The 17,631-nt window shown below is 45.0% G+C and overlaps 1 protein-coding gene across 5 annotated transcripts in view; it reads right to left on the bottom strand.

The window, feature by feature from the left end:
• Positions 1-17,631, bottom strand: part of PKIG (cAMP-dependent protein kinase inhibitor gamma) — a 417,015-nt gene that overhangs the window by 104,945 nt on the left and 294,439 nt on the right. For 2 of the 5 annotated variants that reach the window (XM_069243555.1, XM_069243553.1), the window contains exon 4: positions 8,073-8,163. The exons of the other annotated variants lie outside the window; for them this stretch is intronic. The gene's annotated coding sequence lies outside the window, so the exon portion shown is untranslated. The remainder of the gene's footprint in view (positions 1-8,072; positions 8,164-17,631) is intronic. 5 annotated transcript variants of the gene reach the window in all.

Genomic DNA, 17,631 nt, shown 5'->3' on the forward strand with positions numbered 1-17,631 from the left:
GCAGATGCCAACGGCATGAGTGCGTATTTCGGCCCCGCCTGTGCAGCACAAATATAAAGTCTGATAAATTAGCTCATGGGTTACCTTAAGTTCAAGACTTCAGCCTACTGGTTGAGCTCTGCCACAACACACTCCTGTATGGGCCAACTGGTAGTGTCATAAAAGCAGCCGGGTCTTAATCGGTGTAGTAGTGCATTCGTGGGGCATTGATGGTTTTGGAATAGCTGTTTAGGAGTTAAGAGGCCACTTTGATACTGATAGACTCTCATGATTGATAATCACTACTTTTGAATCTCTCTCAGGTAATGACACTGCATCTAGCATCAATTTTCATTGGGTGGAAGAATTTCATTTTGTCACAGCAGACCAACAAAGCTACCAAAAAAGGTTATATGGCCATCAAGGAAGAGTGTTCTCAGATCTCAGTTAATCAGCACTAAAATAGCGGAAACAGGACATCTTCTTGCTTCCTGTAAGCGACTGGCTTCAGAACCAGAGCCAGCTGACCAGCATGAAACGAACTAACACAAAGGAAACTAGAAGGGCCACCCAAACATCAAGAGTGTTCAAACAGTCATCGTGTAATAAGGATGTTAAGTTGGCCTGAATCATGGTCATAATTGTAATAAGGAGAGTTTATTAAAACATATACAATTATCATATAAAACTTTCTCAGAAATAAACTTTTGGCACTAGTCTGTAATGCTCAAAACAGCCCTTAGAGGACACCATAACAAAAATATTATTTGTAAGAAACATGGTCATGTAATCAGGTTGTTAGCCCCTATAGGGCATAACCTCATGAAAAAAATCAGAAGAGAGTAATGCACTGTAACCATATACCTAGTCCCTAGAAGGCGTTTGTGGGGAAAGAAGGCCTACTGCAATGATATTACAAAATAGGCCATTAAATCAAAAACTTCTTCCAGCTGTAAAACTAAAATTCTAGCCATGACAAAGCTTAAAGAAAACTGAATGGTGGCAGAGGTTATTATTTTGGGGTCCCCACTAACCTAGTGTGGGGACCTAGAGATGATGTAGACAGAACGTGTTGAAGGTGGTCCCATTGTCCTAGGACCACCGCAGGTTGAGTTATGAACAAAACATTTTTGTAAAAGTAATGCCCTGCAAAGCATTATGGGATGAGTTTTCTTGCGGCAAATATTATAGTATGTTGACTGCAATACTAAGAACAGCCCCCAGAGGACTTCACAATAAAAATAGCGTTTGGTAGATAACTGGTCATGTAATCATACAGTCAGCTCTTAGAGAGAATAACCACATGAAAAAAGAATGGGGGAAAATAATGATGTGCAACCATATACGTAGCCCCTAGAGAGCATAGTGCATTGTACATTTTCAAGGCTCACAGGCCTATTGCAATGATATTACAAACAAGGCCTATAAAACATAATTTCTCCTAGCTGTACAGACATGAGAGCACTGAAAACGATAATGAATGGACTCTGATATGATGTAGACCGAAAGAGCACATTATGGCCCATGTTTTGAAGGTGTCCCATTAACCTAGGACCACCACAGGCTGAGTTATGAGCAAAAATGTTTTGTAAAAGTAATGCCCTGCAAAGCACTTTGGGGTGATTTTCCCGAGTGCAGTGAATATTGTAGTATTGGTTCTCCCACTGTGACGGAAGAGCCGCTTTCGCTTTGAGGATTTCCGGTTTACCTAAAGCATTTATCAATTTAAAGTGTTTTCAGGGGAGAGCCCCAAGAAATGACTGATTAGGTAACTGTGAACAATGTGACCGATGCTCCAATATCGTCAATCAAGTTCACGCTGTTGTGCCAGTTTGCCTGTTTGCGCTGTGAGCACCATCGCTGCCATGCAGCACAACAGAGAAAGACAAAAGAAAAAAATAGTTTGCCCATTCTGAAGTAACGGGGCAGTCTGCAAGGCATGAGAAAAACAGCCTCAAGGTGGGACAAACAAAGCATTTACCAATGACATCAAGTGATTTATGAAAGGCAAGCCCAGGAACGAATGAAAGTGATGGGTGTGATTAAAAGCCTACAGTACTTACAACAGGTCAATCTACCTTAAAAGAAGGCAGAATGTATGGAAGATTAGGGTGTGTGAGAGAAGGGCAAGCAGCATGTTTGCAAGGGAAAGCAGTAACAGCAGCAGGACTAGAAGAGAATGATAGTCGCAGCAGGAACTGCCACGATAAATAGCAGGAAGACTGCAGGATATGACAACAGCAGGAGTTACTGCACTGACAGCAGCAGTGAGGACCGACAGAAAATAGCAGCAGTTTATCACTACCTCTGTCTGCCTCGGTCTGTCAACATGTAAGACACAATAGCACAATCCTTCACTGAGTACGCAGTTGGAATGTGAAACTCAAACTTCCAAATTCACGAAAATCTTTAAATGTGAGTTGAAAACTCATCTTTCAAACATACTTTTTATGCGGTCCTACTTGTCTTAAAATCACTGAGAAAAGTTCACCTGTTGCATATGTTTTTTTTTAAATTTTATTTATGTATTTTTTGCATTGATCTAGCTTGAACTGTATTACCAGCCTCGGATTGGCAAGGCGGGCAATCGGGCATCGGCCGATGGGCCTATGCCTGAGGCCAGTTAATGGGCCGGTTTTTCGGTCTGTTAAACAGTGCAACCTGCTTTGGCCTTCTCTGCCACCACCAAGTGCACAACGTTAAAGCCTGTCATACTAGCTTTTACGTACAAATTCTGAACCTGTCTCCATCAAATGAAGTCAGGGCAGCCAGCTACTTGTCATAGGCAGAATGACAATGGGCTGCTCCGGCTGGCACAGCATGCCCCCTCCAACTTTCTCCACGTGTGACAGAGCTTCTGATGGGAAGCAATTACCACTTGCTTTGCAGAGGACTAGGGTACGGGAGAGGAGGTTAGTGAGAGGCAGAGAGGGAACTCTACAGTTGATTTTTTGTCCCCTCCTGTCCATGGAACAGGGTGGGATAAGTTACTCTCTGCTGTTCTTCTTTGCCTGCCCCATATCCATTTCTGCAGTCAACAGGGAGAGGTTGTGGTCTTAGCAGACTTTGAAACTGAGAAACCATGTTTAAGTCCCACCATCAGCTCAACATCCTGTGATCCTGGGCAAATCACATAATTCACCTGAGCCTCCAAAGGAATTAATCTGACCTTCTGTATTGTTATCTGGAGCTCTTGAAAAGCTCTCCAACACTCCTGTGTCATGTTTATGCTATATAAAACCGTGAGGAAAGTGACACTATGTATATTTATTTTTGCATTTACACACTAGCATCATTTCATTTGTTAGAACTTACGCATGGTGCTACCTGCAAGTAAAGAAAAATGTAACGATGCGCCTTTTGCCCGTCTCTGCACACTACACTACAGGACCTCTCTTAAGTAGTGTAAAAGTACTGTGCATATCTAAAAAGCCATGGGTGAGTGTGAAAGGCTTAAGGATGAAGAGGACTCTCAGGGAATCTCAGGGTGAGAAATAGTCCAAAAACACCCAAGAGAATAATGTGGAATAATTTTGTTTCCAGTCTTGACAAAAGTCACAGGCCCTATAAGGTTTAAAATACTTTTAGTACCGCAAATGTTTATGAACATTAGGTCCATGCCCCTAACTAAACAGTGTTTTGCGAAAGGTTGGGATCTGCAAATGTGGGCCACTTTTTTTTTTTTTACTGCCCGGGCCTAATTGTGGCCCCAATACAACCCTGTGTATTACCATTGTTGTCATGGAGGAGTGTGGCATCCAGGGAAGAGATTACAATACTGCAGATTTTGTCAAACCGCTTGTTACAAAACTCGTGAAACTCTGCTTTACCTACCTCGCAGCTCAGTAGCTCAACAAAAATCTTTTTATTATTTGGAGAAGCGGGATTCACAGTAACTGTGCGCTTTCACAGGTATTTATTTTTAAAAACAATTCTGAGAAAAACAACGTACATTTTTGTAAGATGTATGGGTTAATATCCTCTACGTTTCAGAGCTGGAAGCAGAACACAGCCGCACACTTGGCGATGTCAAGGATACTGCATGTGACTTCACCAGAGTCCTGAGGACAGGAAAACAATGACGTCTTTACAGGGAAGCCTCCACTGCAACACAGAGGAAGGTAAACTATCTCAGTCTGTGTGGAACTACGCATGTTTATGTTCATAGCTGGATCTGTTTACGTGTCTTCATACTTCATAGTTGCTTTCAGTCTGTCAAGAAACTGGCTCCTCTCCCTCTCAGTCCAGCCGCCTCCCCTGTTCCACTCAAAAGCACATGGTATCTCTCACAATCTTGTGAAGAGGTGCGGTAGGTCCCCATTGTGACGTACCTAGGCCAATCACCTGGGAGCTGCGGGAGGACATTGGCCGGGTTAGTCCACCTCTGAGGATGCAGACCCCTGAGATGAAGAGGCCGGGGTGATGTCTGCAACGGGCAACCAACAGTGAGTGAATAAACCAAATGAATAAAACAAGAGGAAGCGAGCGAGAGCGAGGGTGAGCTGTCCCTGGAAAAGCCCCCCTCTGCTGTTGGTTTATGATAACAGAGGGGCCTGGTGGGGAGGAGGGACTGAACACACACCCACAGTGCAAGGCAAACAGGCCAATACTGAAAGAAAAAGTCCCCTTCAGAAGAGATAAACAGGACATAGCGTTATTACACAGTACTTTTTGCTGCTTCCAAAGTGAAAAAAGGCAGGACAAAGAGGCAGAACTGACCACTAGCAAGCAAGGATTTTTGAAGGACACTAACAAATCAAAATGCTGGAACTCACTTTATTGTATACTTTAGTATACAGCAGGCCGAACACTAACGCTCGACCTGAAAATGAACGTGCTCTTTCTATTGATATTATTATGGATCATTCTTCAATTTTGTAGTTATTGATTCTACAAGGCACAGATCTAATATACTAATTTATGCGTATATTGCCCATCTAATTCAGCCAAGAGAGCCACATTTTTAAAGCACAGAATGCTGTATTGGAAAACACTAGAACCTGTGAAACCCTGGAGTAGGGTGACCAGATTTTGAAATGAAAAAACTGGGACAGGTTAGACATAAAGGTAGGAGTAAAGCCTTTAGTCTGACTTTTATATCTGGCCTGTCCTGTAAGAAAAAAAAAAAGAAAAGAAAAAAAAGGGAGAGAGATAGAGAGTGTGTGTTTGTATTGTGTGGGGGGGCACGAACACAAGACATTTTTAAGACTCTAGAGGTGCATGTAAAAGAGCACACCTTTCACTCCTGATTTGCAGGTTGACCCAACCGTTGTCCCAAAAAACCAGGAAACAAGAGCATTCACAAGTTGACAAGACCCTTGCCCCAAAAACCACGACATTTATGTAAAATGAACAAACGCAGTCTCTGAAAAACAGGACTGTCCGGGGAAATCCTGGACATATGGTCACCCTACCTTGGAGGCTTCCCGATTGCCCAACAACAGCCTCCAAATATGTGAAATCCTGAACTTTCTGACAACACATTGTCATCGTCGATACAGATGTTCTTTCTTGTCTATCACTAACATTATTCTAGGCAAAAATTTCCACGACATTAAAGTCAAAACAATTATGTTAAACTGTATTCAAATTGTACAACTATTCGTCCATTTCTCCTTGAGGAAGACTGATGATTGAGCCTAATGATTGAGTCTATGCTAACAGGACTGTTTTAATTATGCAGCATTAGGGCACCACATAGTGGTGGTTCCAATTACAACAAATTGCCTGAAAAAATGGCTCTTCCCATTGTAGGATAATCATGGCAAGAGAGGAGTAATCCATTTGTTGATTTGAAGGGAGTTTCTCTGTTGCAGCTCAAGCCAATCTAAACGTTTCAACGCTAGATGAATGGAATGAAGTTTCCAAAGGATTTTATTTTTCATCCGCGAAACCTCTGCATTCCCCGCACCCCAACGACTCTGTTGCAGACGGGTTAGTGACTCACCCACACAAAAGCATTTATCATGAAAACGTGGTTGGTGAGGAATTCCAACTTTGTATTTAAAACATTCGAATGACTGGACTTTAAGGAAGGCACAAAGAGAGAAAAATATCACAATTGCGAATTTACAGGAAATACATTAGGGTCAGCGTTTAATTGTTAGTGAATCTGTTCCCACACGACTCAAAGAAATGCAACCCAGGGAGCAATGAATCCGTACCCCTCAAATTTAACATCTTTAAACTACCAGTTAAACGTAGTTAAATTACCTAAAGATCTGAAAAGAAACCTAGCTTAGCTCATAGCTAGATTCAAAACAACCCAACAAAGGTTACATGTGAATTTGAACTGTTTGCTAATTGTTACGCGTCATTTAAATGTTATTTCATGTTCTTTGGGATAAATCAAATTCTACACAGTGAAAAACAGTCTGTCTCTTGCTTTGTGAGAGAGATCTTACCTTGTGTGATTTCCGCAGTCGTATACTGCATTGCTTTATCCAGCTGGGGGCGAGGGGGTATATATTAACTTAAAAAAAATAAGTTTACAGGGACGTCTTAGTTAGATTCATATTTTACTTTCACAAAACCATAGAAATTCAATAGTTATGGTTATCTCAAATAACTATAACTCACGCGCCTGCCATGCGCAGTTTTCTCTTCAATAATCTTACTGCAATGTTTACACTGATGTGATCAATGATGTAATATCTGGGGAAATTAGCAGTGCATGGCACGGACGCGGAGGTGGTGGTCAATGGACCCTCGGGTGGGTCTGCACAGCCCCCTTGGGTGTATATTTGGTGGTGGTGGTCAGTGGGGCATTTCAAAGCCCTTGGAGGGAGGGGCCCATGCACACCTCTCCTCCTTTTATAAATTGCTCATGGCCTGGAACCTGGCCCACTTGGTGGAACAAGCGTGGAGGACCCCGCTCCCTCCTTTAAAAAAAAAAAAAATGCCTTTTTGCCTTGTTGGCTAGGGGTTGGGGAAGGGGGGAGGAAGTTAAGAGTATTCCTACCCTGCTGATTCTTTTTTCTACGTTTTTTTTTGGTGGGGAGGGGGGGGGGGGGGGCTTGGCTAAAACAGAGTCCAAAAATGGCTGACAACACTTCCTGGTTGAAGTGTTGGTAATCAATCAGATCCAAGGGGGATCTGAGCCCCTAGATATATTTCTTTTTCCTTTAATATCTCTAAAACTATGTAACAGATTTACACCAAATCACAAAAAAAGCACACTTTCTGGACAATTGGTGTAATTACGTCCAGTGATTCAGGCTGCAGTCATGTTCAAAATCCCTATAGGAAAATGCATGGGGAAAATGAGTTTTGGGATCCCCCTTTTTATCAACCCCCACTTGACAGATCACCCAGAAAACATTCCAAACAGCAGCTGATCCCACAGTCACATTAGTTTTGAAAAATCTGTGAGGATTCATCAAACAGCCCCAAAGTTCTAGGCAAAACAAAAAACACTTTCCTATGGAAACTAGGTCCTAACTAGAACTATCTAGGGTGTATGTATATATATATATATATATATATATATATATATATAACCTACAGAGAGAGATACTTTATATAAATTTGCTTAAAAAATGTATCAAAGGTTACAGAGTTAGGCTTGTCGCGTAGCCTCTCATTCTAATGAGACTACTGGATTTTGAGCAGTAGAATCGCCTGCGGTGTGGGAGACTGAGTCTTACCCACTACAGGTGACACCCGTCGCTCCAATCCGTGTTCTGCTCCAGCTAACTAGCAGTGCCTCATCTCTACCCAAGGGCAGGGATACCTGGGCAGCCGAGTGCGTGGAATAATTGATTTTTCAGGGAAATCTTGGTCACTCAGGTCTCATCCGTTTCTCTCAGTTACATTAGTCTTACATACACAATGACAAACAGAGGCAATATATGTTTCAATAAGGTTTTAAGGAAGCAAATGCATCTTAGATAGCAAAGCATGTACTGCAATAACCAGGATGATACAGCATGACAAAATTAGAATTGTGACAAGAAGAGTAAAGCATAGAAATTACGCTACCATATTGTCACTAGAGTCAACAGACTAATTCCTACCTAGGCTATAATAGAGCACAGCATGTTAAGCTCTAATTCGCCCTTCAGGTTCCCCTGGGAAGACATCATCCCCCATACCTGAGCAAAGGCCTGAAGTCTGCATAAGCAGCTGTAGCGAAGTGTTTCAACAATCAGCATACAGTCTTGGTTCTCTGGCTGGAATCTCCCTCTAATGTGTAAGGGACAAGGAAGTGTTTATATTATAAAACAGCTGATGTTCTGACTGGCTTAAGCAAAAACAGCTAGATAGAAGGAAATAAGACAAGACTGCAAAAGTGGCTATTGTTAAAATAATAAATGAGGCTGAATAAAATATATCTAGGTTAAAGTACACAGCAGCAGGCCTAGTATGCTAAAATAACTAGCATGGAGCTATAGCTAAAATGGCAACACAAAAGGCTCACATTTAAAATGTACAAAACCATAGAAATTCACCTGTATTCGTTAGAGTTATTTTAAGAAACTATAATTTGAGCCCTAAGGTAACTATAACTTGTGCACCTGCCATGCACAATTGTTTTACGAATAATTTTACATCAAATGTTACAGTGATATTATCAATGATGTTATAAAAGTGTCATGAGTGCTTTAATATCTGGGGTTTCTGATGGATACACCTACCTGTGGATTCCTCACCTAAAGAATTCTCCCCTCGCGCCAGCTTCAACGGAAATTTCTTCTAGCTCTGCACGTCGACGATGATGTCACAATAGCCCGACTCCACACGACGCCGTATGACGTCATCCAGGCAATAAGAAGCCCTCGTCGACGTGCAGACGTCAGGTCCCTTTTTTCCGTGCCTTCGAATAACGTTTTTTCTTCGAGGCCAACAGGGAGCTACAGTTGCGCATCTGTAGTTACAATGTCGCAGCCAAGAAAATCTGGTTTTCAGCCTTGTAACCAGTGTGGGGGTCGGATGTCGGTCACTGACCCCCATGAAAATTGTATCTGGTGCCTTAGTTCCGACCATGAGGTCGAGTCATGCGGTTCCTGCCAGCGCATGAACCCTAAGGTGCTTAAGGAAAGAGAGGCTAAATTGTTCCTGGCCTGGTCCAAGAAGAGGAAGGAAAGGCGGCATCAGAGAGACTCCTCTTCGAAGACTCATCGTCGTCATGGAGACTCTCGGCGCCGTCACGACTCCCAGCGCCGATCGAGTAGAGGTCGGTCCAGGTCCAGATCTGCATCTCCATCAGCTCGGCGCCAGAGATTAGCCCGACCGTCACTCCTCCGCCTCCTACGACTCAGACTTCACCTTTGTCGGTGTTTGAAGTCGAGCCTCTTCAAGAACCGGCGGCTTCTCCGGAGCAGGAGTTGCCTGGCCCTTCATCAGCTTCTATGCCGGCGCCGACACCGTAAACATACCCAGCTTTCCCTGCGCCGGGTACAGATCCTGCGGCATTTTTAAATGCCATGTTCAATATCTTTTCCACCATGGTGCCTGGTGGAGGGCATGCGGGTCCGTCCGGCCCTTTAGCTTTTAATTTGGGTGCTCCGGCTCCTTACAAGCCAACGCCCTTCATGCCATTTTTGCCATCTGGAGCTGCTGCGGCACCGATGCCCTTGGCGTCGCCAAGGAGACCAGTGATGCCTACAACGTCAGACTCCGGCACCAGTGGATTCTCCACGGATCCAGTCTACTGTCAAGGTGCCTGTGGAATCCAGACTCCGGTCCAGACGTCTAGCTTTGCGCCTCCTGGAGGAAGCGGAATATAGCAGGCAACATCTGTTGGAAGGTGAAATCTTGGAGCCTTCAGTGATTTTTAGGGTCTGGACACTGCAAGCGGTATTGATACTTCCCCTGAATGGGATTTGGCTTCCCCTGGGGAATATACCGAAGAGGTTGCATCTTTTCATGCAGTAATAAGGAAGGCTGCAGACTTTTTGGATCTTCCTCTTCCAGGTGCTGAGGTGAAAAGGAACCTTTTGATGGAAGTGCTGCATCCGGCCTCGGTGGTGGCGGAGCCGTTCTTGCCCTTCAATGAGGCTCTCCTGGACCCTATCAAGGACATTTGGAGGAAACCTGTGACTTCTACAGCTGTCAACAGGGCAGTAGCAAGGCGCTATCGTGCGGCTCCAGGTGACCCGGACTTCCTCTCCAAACACCCAACTCCAGAGAGTTTGGTTGTTCAGGCTTCGTGCTCTTCCCGGTCATCCCCTGGTTCGTTCCCCGGGACCCCTGCGGACAGGGAGTCAAAGAAAATGGACCAAGCTGCAAAGAAGGCCTTTTCATCATGCAGTATGGCCTTGAAGTCGACAAATGCAACCTGCATTTTGGGACGTTATATTCATGCCCTTATGGAGGAAGCAAAAGGCCAATCAAACTTGCCACAAGAGATGTTGCATTTGCTAGCGGACGTTCTGGCGGCGGTTACCCAGGTGATCCAGTCTGGGTTGGACACCTCTGATTCTGTGGCAAGGGCTATGGGCACATCCATAGTATCGAGGCGTCAGGCTTGGCTGCGCTCATCAGGCGACTCTCCTGGATCTGCCTTTTGATGGAGAAAAACTCTTTGGGACAAAGGCAGATTCTGCTCTTGAGCGTTTAAAAAAAAGCAGAGCCACAGCGAGGTCGTTAGGACTTCAGGCAGCTACTTCCTCTTCCTATAGGTCATATAGGAAGTTTAGGGGTTTTGGACGGGGCTCCTCCTTTTGTGGCAGATTCCAGGCACCACAACAATCTGCAAGCTCCCTGCCTTACAGATCATTCAGAGGCAGGGGCAGAGTACGTACAAGAGGAGCAACCCAGCAGCACTCCGCCTCTTCCTCTGGAGGGGTGCAGCAGGGAAAGCAGCCTTAGTCTTCCACCACTCCCTGTTCACTTGTCTCCAGTAGGGGGGAGACTTGCCCAATTTCTTCCAATGTGGGAGTTTATAACATCAGGCTCTTGGGTCATCGACATTGTGAAGAGAGGGTACGCTCTTCCCTTTCAGGAGTTCCCTCCTCCCTTGCCTCCCTGCCCATCCTTCTGGTCGGAAGACCATCTTCTGTTACTGCAACAGGAGGGGTTATCCCTATTGGCAAAAGGCGCAGTAGAGTTGGTTCCCGAGCAGGAGAGGGGTCAGGGCTGTTATTCAAGATACTTCCTGATCCCCAAAAAAGATGGTCGGTTGAGACCAATTCTGGACTTGAGGATTTTGAATTGGTTCCTCAGGCAGGAAAAGTTCAAAATGCTGACCCTTTCACAGGTTCTTCTGACGTTGAACGAAGGAGATTGGATGGTGTCTGTCGATTTGCAGGATGCGTACTTCCATATTCCGATCCTCAAATCGCACAGGAAGTATCTCCGGTTTGTGGTGGGATCGCAGCATTATCAGCTTGCGGTCCTCCGTTTGGTCTTACTTCAGCACCTCGAGTCTTCACAAAGGTGATAGTGGTGGTAGCGGCAGAGCTCAAAAGAAGAGGGATAGCGGTGTTTCCCTATCTGGACGATTGGTTGATCAAAGCCAAGACTCCGGAGCTCGTGCGGCGTCACCTGCAGTCGGTAACTCAGTTGTTGTACGACCTGGGTTTTTCAATCAATGTGCCCAAATCTCACCTGGAGCCCTCTCAACGCCTCCTGTTCATAGGGGCAGTACTGGACACGCAATTGAATCAGGCCTTTCCTCCACCCCAGCGGGTTCAGGACATTCAGGCGTTGATTCCGATGTTTCGAAATGGAGCGGTAATTCCACTGCTCAAGGTCCTTCGTCTGCTCGGTCTGTTTGCTTCTTGCATACTGCTGGTCACTCATGCACGCTGGCACATGAGGGCTCTTCAGTGGTGCGTCCGCAGGCAGTGGTTTCAGCACAAAGGGGATCTCGAAGATTTGATCACGATCACCAGAGACACTGCGGTGGATCTTCAATGGTGGGCAGCGATCGGCAACCTGTCGCAAGGAAGGCTGTTCTCGCTGCCTCCGACGTAACGGATGCTTCCACTCTAGGGTGGGGAGCTCATCTGGGGGACCTGGAGGTCAAAGGCCTTTGGTCTCCAGTGGAACAGAGATTTCACATCAATCTGTTGGAATTGCGGGCAGTACGTCTGGCTCTCAAGGCCTTCCTCCCTTCCATTTGCGGTCAGTCAGTCCAGATTCTGACGGACAACACTACTGCAATGTGGTATATAAACAAGCAGGGAGGAGTGGGGTTGTACCTTTGTTGCAGAGAAGCTCTTCGACTCTGGTCCTGGCTTCAGGACCACAAGATTTGCTTGGTAGCAAATCATTTGGCCGGGATTCTGAATGTACATGCAGATGTTCTCAGTTGACGCAGCTCGGTCGACCACGAGTGGAGGCTTCATCCGGATCTGGTTCTTTACATCTTCCAGATGTGGGGGTGTCCGCAGATAGATCTGTTTGCTACTCAGGAGAACGCGCAGTGCCCGTTATTTTGCAGCCTCCAGTATCCGGTGCAAGGAGCTTTGGGGGCCGCGTTTCAGATGTCCTGGAAGGGCCAGTTGCTTTACGCGTTTCCTCCCATACCCCTGATTCCTCGTGTTCTGAGGAAGATCCGCCAAGACCGGGCCCAGGTCATCTTGATAGCCCCGGATTGGCCAAGAAGGGTGTGGTACACAGACCTTCTCCAACTCTCACAGGGTGGACCTCCTCTCGCAGTCGCAGGGGCAGATTCTACACCCCCACCTCCAGAGTCTGCACCTTCATGCCTGGAGATTGAACGGGGCAATCTGAGTGCTTTTTCTCTCCCACCGGAAGTGGTGGATGTTATTTTATCGGCAAGGCGACACTCCACCAAATCGATCTATGGAAGTCGATGGGCTAAATTTGTACGTTGGTGTGGAGAGAATCAAATTGATCCCCTTGTGCAGTTGCCACAGTTAAGGGCTATTTATCAGCACTGTCGGCTTTTCTGTGCCTCCCTGATCAACCTTCCTTGTTTAAATCTCCAATAGTTTTGAGGTTTGTTAAGGGGCTCACTAATAAGTCTCCGCCCTCACCATTTGTTATGCCTCAGTGGGACCTTAATTTAATATTAGCATTTCTAATGGGGTCGCCATTTGAACCAATGCATTCTTGTGCTTTGCGTTTGCTGGTTCTTAAGACTGTATTCCTGGTAGCCATAACATCAGCCAGAAGAGTCAGTGAGCTTCAGGCTCTTAGTGTAGAGTCTCCATACCTTTCCTTCTTTAGAGACAAAGTGGTGTTAAGGACCAAGGTGGCTTTCCTCCCGAAGGTTGTTACACCCTTTCACTTGGGGCATTCTATTACTCTCTCTTCCTTTTACCCTCCGCCTCATCCATCCAAGGAGGAAGAGAGGCTCCACCGACTGGATCCACGAAGAGCATTGAGCTTCTTTGTCGACAGGACGAGGGAGTTCAGGCAAGATGATCAGCTCTTCGTTGGATACGTGGGGAAGAGGAAAGGCAGATCAGTCCACAAGAGAACGCTATCCAGGTGGGTCATTCTCTGTATTAAGCTTTGTTATTCCTTAGCTAAGAAAGAACCGCCTGTAGGGCTTCGTGCCCATTCCACCAGAGCTAAGGCTCCCTCTTCGGCTTTGGCTAGGGGTGTTCCTGTGGTTGACATCTGCAGGGTGGCAACTTGGGCATCCCTCCATAATTTTGTCAAACATTATTGTTTGGATTCTGAGGTTAGGAGGGATGGCCATTTCGCTCACTCGGTGCTGCAGGATTTCTTGGTTTGACCATTCGGGCACCCACCTCCGGAGGTAGTACTGCTTTGGGACTCTATTCTTTAGGTGAGGAATCCACAGGTAGGTGTATCCATCAGAAGAATAAGTTACTTACCTTCGGTAACGCTTTTTCTGGTGGATACGTTAACTACCTGTGGATTCCTCACGGTCCCTGACTGGTTATTCCATGAAATCCTTGGGTGAGCGCCAATTGTCTTGTGTGTGTGTGTGTATATATATATATATATATATATATATGTGTATATATATATATATATATATATATATATATATATATATATATATATATATATATACATACAGGGAGTGCAGAATTATTAGGCAAATGAGTATTTTGACCACATCATCCTCTTTATGCATGTTGTCTTACTCCAAGCTGTATAGGCTCGAATGCCTACTACCAATTAAGCATATTAGGTGATGTGCATCTCTGTAATGAGAAGGGGTGTGGTCTAATGACATCAACACCCTATATCAGGTGTGCATAATTATTAGGCAACTTCCTTTCCTTTGGCAAAATGGGTCAAAAGAAGGACTTGACAGGCTCAGAAAAGTCAAAAATAGTGAGATATCTTGCAGAAGGATGCAGCACTCTTAAAATTGCAAAGCTTCTGAAGCGTGATCATCGAACAATCAAGCGTTTCATTCAAAATAGTCAACAGGGTCGCAAGAAGCGTGTGGAAAAACCAAGGCGCAAAATAACTGCCCATGAACTGAGAAAAGTCAAGCGTGCAGCTGCCACGATGCCACTTGCCACCAGTTTGGCCATATTTCAGAGCTGCAACATCACTGGAGTGCCCAAAAGCACAAGGTGTGCAATACTCAGAGACATGGCCAAGGTAAGAAAGGCTGAAAGACGACCACCACTGAACAAGACACACAAGCTGAAACGTCAAGACTGGGCCAAGAAATATCTCAAGACTGATTTTTCTAAGGTTTTATGGACTGATGAAATGAGAGTGAGTCTTGATGGGCCAGATGGATGGGCCCGTGGCTGGATTGGTAAAGGGCAGAGAGCTCCAGTCCGACTCAGACGCCAGCAAGGTGGAGGTGGAGTACTGGTTTGGGCTGGTATCATCAAAGATGAGCTTGTGGGGCCTTTTCGGGTTGAGGATGGGGTCAAGCTCAACTCCCAGTCCTACTGCCAGTTCCTGGAAGACACCTTCTTCAAGCAGTGGTACAGGAAGAAGTCTGCATCCTTCAAGAAAAACATGATTTTCATGCAGGACAATGCTCCATCACACGCGTCCAAGTACTCCACAGCGTGGCTGGCAAGAAAGGGTATAAAAGAAGGAGATCTAATGACATGGCCTCCTTGTTCACCTGATCTGAACCCCATTGAGAACCTGTGGTCCATCATCAAATGTGAGATTTACAAGGAGGGAAAACAGTACACCTCTCTGAACAGTGTCTGGGAGGCTGTGGTTGCTGCTGCACACAATGTTGATGGTGAACAGATCAAAACACTGACAGAATCCATGGATGGCAGGCTTTTGAGTGTCCTTGCAAAGAAAGGTGGCTATATTGGTCACTGATTTGTTTTTGTTTTGTTTTTGAATGTCAGAAATGTATATTTGTGAATGTTGAGATGTTATATTGGTTTCACTGGTAATAAATAATTGAAATGGGTATATATTTGTTTTTTGTTAAGTTGCCTAATAATTATGCACAGTAATAGTCACCTGCACACACAGATATCCCCCTAACATAGCTAAAACTAAAAACAAACTAAAAACTACTTCCAAAAATATTCAGCTTTGATATTAATGAGTTTTTTGGGTTCATTGAGAACATGGTTGTTGTTCAATAATAAAATTAATCCTCAAAAATACAACTTGCCTAATAATTCTGCACTCCCTGTATATATACATACACACACATATATGCCAACTTTATGTATTTGGTTATAGCATGTATATATGTATTTCTTTCTCTGGTCTTGATAATTCAAGTACTCATGATTGATTTTGACTGGCATATTTAATTTCTTGTTATTTTTAGTGTAATAAATATTGCGTTTTCACTTCTTAGGATGTGATTATGTTCTCTTCAAAGTCAAATTTTCACCTGTTCGCCTCTAAGGCGTAAAAAATGGTGATAAGTGACATCTGCACTTCGACGAGGGCTTCTTATTGCCTGAATGATGTCATACGGCGTCGCGTGGAGTCGGGCTATTGTGACGTCATCGTCGACGTGCAGAGCTAGAAGAAATTTCTGTTGAAGCTGGCGCGAGGGGAGACTTCTTTAGGTGAGGAATCCACAGGTAGTTAATGTATCCACCAGAAAAAGCGTTATCGAAGGTAAGTAACTTATTCAATTAGTGCATGGCTAGGGCCCTGCAGCCTACCACATGGCCTTGTTTATATCTGTAAATGCTTGAGGCCCTGTCCATCAGTCCTGAGTGCCCGCAGGACACCCAGTGTACATTGGGGGTCTGCAAGGAGAGTCTCAAGGCCCCCCACGGTCCTAGCCAGTTCTCCCACCTCCTGCGGGAGCCGGCACTGCTTTTGTACAGAAGGAGTTGCCAAACATGCAGCTTCCTGTATGCAAAAGCAATTATTTCCTGTGTTTCCCTGACTGTGGGCAGGGACATCGAGGAAACCTCCGCCTTCCAGCAAAGCGCGATCTGTTAGACAGACCACTTCATTCTTTTATTACAGCCCTAGGGAGGTGGTGGTACCTCAGGGTTCCAGGAGGCCGTTCAGGCCCCCCTTAATTTAAGTACATGGCCCTATAAGAGGTGGCAGTCCTCGGGGCTGTGGGGGGGGGCATATGGTCCCATGCATGGGGCTGTGGTGGGGGAGGGGGAGTCCCACAGCCCCCCCACATTTATTGATTGTTTAGCTCCGGAGAGGTGACAGTCCCTGGGGCTGCGGGAAGGCCGCGTGGGCCTCCCACACAAATTTGTTATTTAGCACTAGCAAACAGGTGGCCCCCTGGGCTTTGGGAGAGGACATAAGGGTCTCCCCCATATAAAATAAACATTTTGCCCCAAGGAGGTAGTGGTCCGGGGCCCTAATATAAGCCTAAGAAGAAGTGCCACGTGTGCCACCTTCTCCTTTCTCAATGCCCCAGGGACCTGGTCCCTCCTCCCTTTTTTTTTTTTTTATTCTCGGGGGAATTTGTAGATGAGGATCCATGGTTTCATACTGGCATTTAAAAAAAAAAAAAAGCCTTTTAGTCATGGCAGGGTCAGTAAGGGGTGCCCAAACCAAGGTTAGGGGCTCAGGGTGACCCTACCCTGGCCCCTTTTCTTATTTTGCACTTTTTGTCTGGGAATCGGGTGAAGAAGAGTCCCAAGATGGCTACCAACACTTCCTTGTTGAAGTGCCGGTAGCTAATGAGATATCAGCACAGGGTCAGTTGAATCCTCAGACTATCTGAGTGCCCAGATATCTATATTTTTTTCTTTTTCATATCTCAAACTATTGAGCAGATTTACACCACAAAAGTGTGCTTTCTGGACCAAGACCTACCTTTGTGCCAAATTTGGTGTAATTCCATTCAGCGGTTCGGGCTGTAGGTGTATTAAAAAATGTGAAAAATTCTATTGTCAGAAAGTGTTTTGCCCCCCCCCCCACTTTCAATGCAGCAGCTACACCAGTTAAACAAAGTTTGAAAAATTCGTGAAGATTCGTCAAGCAGCACCTAAGTGATTGGCAAAACAAAAAACGAAAAAACGCTCCGTCTCTAGAAAAAAAATGGTCCTTAGGGAAATATATAGAAATTATTATTTTCACAGTTTCTTCAAGTGAAATCAAGATTATTATCCATCAATTATGCTAATCTATTGGGGGGGGGTCTCCATTACTCCTGTAATTTTAATTAAAAAAGTAGTGCCTTCAGTCACATTATCTTGCGGACACAATTAAGTTTTCCAACCATCTTGGTGCTAATAGTTTCCAAGCCTCCTTCTCTGAAAATAGGATCTTTCTCAAGCAAAAATTATCTGGCCCCTTTATAGACTTTTATTCAAGGAGTCTTCATCT

This window comes from Pleurodeles waltl, chromosome 7 (genome assembly GCF_031143425.1).
Source record: "Pleurodeles waltl isolate 20211129_DDA chromosome 7, aPleWal1.hap1.20221129, whole genome shotgun sequence".
Taxonomy (NCBI): domain Eukaryota; kingdom Metazoa; phylum Chordata; class Amphibia; order Caudata; family Salamandridae; genus Pleurodeles; species Pleurodeles waltl.